The 2,500-nt window shown below is 60.6% G+C and overlaps 1 protein-coding gene and 2 non-coding genes across 3 annotated transcripts in view; 1 reads left to right on the top strand and 2 right to left on the bottom strand.

The window, feature by feature from the left end:
• The window catches only part of LOC104839263 (5-hydroxytryptamine receptor 3A-like), a 12,950-nt gene that overhangs the window by 8,650 nt on the left and 1,800 nt on the right, over window positions 1-2,500 (bottom strand). The gene's annotated exons all lie outside the window — the stretch shown is intronic.
• Window positions 1,821-1,893, top strand: TRNAR-UCG. Its single transcript has one exon. It is a non-coding gene; the product is annotated as a tRNA-Arg (tRNA).
• On the bottom strand, window positions 2,393-2,465 carry TRNAR-CCU. Its single transcript has one exon. It is a non-coding gene; the product is annotated as a tRNA-Arg (tRNA).

Raw genomic sequence — 2,500 nt, 5'->3', positions numbered from 1 at the left:
GGCTTCCTTCGGGCAGCACTTTCTTTGCATCTTCTGGAGATGCTGTACCTGCGCTCCCGCTGGGCTGTCCTGGTGGCAGCACCGTGAGGGGCCTGGGCTGGTTCACTGTGTGGTCAGAGGGACTTCCATCAGCGATGGCCTCGCTCGGGTAGCACCAAGTTTTGTTCCTGCTGTTTCTCTCCTCTCCTCCCTCTGGAGCGCTAAGCCTCAGGCAGCAGAAGGCTGAACCTGTGCTGCTCCGTATGAGTGGGACCATCTTTGCTGGCTGGTGGGTGAGGACTAGGGTGCAGAGAGGGAAGAAGACAGCCCCAGGGGAGATGCCGCAGTGACACATAACTTTCTCAGGGCTGCAAATTCCCTGGTGCTGGGCAAGAGCAGGCAACCGCTGCCAGCAACAAGGAGCTTCCTGCAGCCCTGCCTGCACCCTGGGGTAAGACCCCAGGGCCAAAGGACACTCGGCCATGGGGGACTCGGACCCTTGGCCCCCCAGTCCACCATCAGGCACTGGACCCACTTGGCCATGCCATCCCCACCACACATCTGGCTTGGCGCTGCCCGCTGTGCCCCCCCATCACACCGGCCTCTTCCCACCTGACACCGCTGGGATTTGCACCCTACACCCCCTGTGCCCCCCGCGCCTTGGCGAGATCTCGGGGGGTGCCCAGGATGGATGGAGCTGGGGCAGCTGCTACGTGCTCTGGTCTGTCTGCTGGCTGCTGCCACCCACCGTGCTGGGAAGCTTTGCACACCCGCAGAGCACAAGTGCTCTTCTTGTACAGCCCTTTCTCTCCAGCACATTTCTGTTCAGCTTTTGTTTGATGGACACATCAGAAAAGAGACACTGGTTGAGCTGAGCTGAACGTACCCCAGGAACCAACATGTCCCCCAAAACCTCCCATGGCTGTGGAAGAGGTTAAAATACCTTCCTGCCCTGTGGCAGGCTTTGGGAAACTTTTTGAGGATTAGATGAGAAACACAGGTTTAGGGGAGAAGCCAAGCTGCACTGGGAGGAGAGTGCAGAGGGTGTTATTGATAATGAACAGGAGCTTAACGAGGCCTGTGGTGTCTCTCTGTGCATCACACCATTATACTGTAGCAGGGCTACATTACAGTGGGTGCCTATCACCAGTGGCTCATTGAAACTGTGACCATCACACTGAATCCTGTCTCGGGAAAGGACGAGTTGTCTCCAGGGTCCCGGCTGTCCCCATCCTTCTTCCTCCCCAGTCATGCCTGACCCTGGGATTCAAACACTCCTTTCCTCCTGCTTACGGCTGATACACAGCCTCGGCTAGATGTGATGATGGTCTTGACTTTGCCTTTCCGTGGGGATGTGGCGAGGAAGGCCTGGACTCGCACACCCCCGGCAGCTGGAAGGCGAGGGTGACCCCAGCTGCTCTGTGTTGGGGGTGTCTCCTGGATGGTGTCTGCACTTTGTATGTTGGATTATATTTGTGTTCTGAGTTGCTGGCATCCTCAGCAGCATGGCTTGAGCTGCGGGCAGCGAAGCTGGTGGCAGAAGGGGAATGTTGCCACTCCAGCCCGCAGGATTCCTGCACGGCACAGTCTCCATCAGCACATACGGGGTAAACTGAGGCTGGGGGGGGGATGTCTATGGTGACCTACTGGCACCATGGGGGGTCCCATGGGAGGAGGGACACCCCCCCCCACCCGCTCACCCCCATCGCCAGCGCTAGGCCAGGAGGAACAGCTGCAATCCCAGGAGGGACAGGAGCACGGGTGATGAGCAGGGGGTGGCAGGGACACCCACGGGACCCCCCCCCCGTGTGTGTCACTGTCCCCAAGGCAGAGTTATGGGGGACCACGTGGCCTAATGGATAAGGCGTCTGACTTCGGATCAGAAGATTGAGGGTTCGAGTCCCTTCGTGGTTGTTTTAAAGCCACGAGAGATGCTCTAGTCATTTAATTTCCCCTTGTTACTGGCTTGGGGGGACAACGATCGATACCCCATGGGGTGAGAGAATCCCCGGGGGTAGCAGTGGGGCAAAGCTCGAGGGAACGTGCCTGTGCTGGGGGCAGCTTTAGGCCGGCATCCACCCTACAATTCTCCGGGGGCATTGGTGCCCCCGGGGCTCTCCCCCACGGCGGGGCAGCAACCCAGGGCACCCTGTCCCGGGGGTGAAGGCGAACCGGAGCGGGGCGGAGGCTGAGCCCCAGCTGGGGCCTGTTCCCGAGGCGGGGAGGGGGGAGGAATAAAAGGTCGGGGGAGGCCCGGGCTGCAGCTTTTTACCGCTGCAGGGAGCGCCCGGTGAGTTACCGCGGGGCTGGGCCGAGGCATGAGGGGGTCTGTGTATGTAAGGGGGGTGTCCCCACGTCGCCCTTCCCTGTGGGGCACTGCTGCAAGGAGCCGGGGTGGGCAAAAAGTGACTTCCACCCCAGGTGGGACTCGAACCCACAGTCCCTGGCTTAGGAGGCCAGTGCCTTATCCATTAGGCCACTGGGGCCGCGCAAAAGCTGCCCCCCCTCCTCTGCCCCGCAC

This window comes from Haliaeetus leucocephalus, unplaced genomic scaffold (assembly GCF_000737465.1).
Source record: "Haliaeetus leucocephalus isolate CR32 unplaced genomic scaffold, Haliaeetus_leucocephalus-4.0 Scaffold657, whole genome shotgun sequence".
In the NCBI taxonomy this organism is placed as follows: Eukaryota; Metazoa; Chordata; class Aves; order Accipitriformes; family Accipitridae; genus Haliaeetus; species Haliaeetus leucocephalus.
This window is presented reverse-complemented; position numbering and strand designations above follow the sequence as displayed.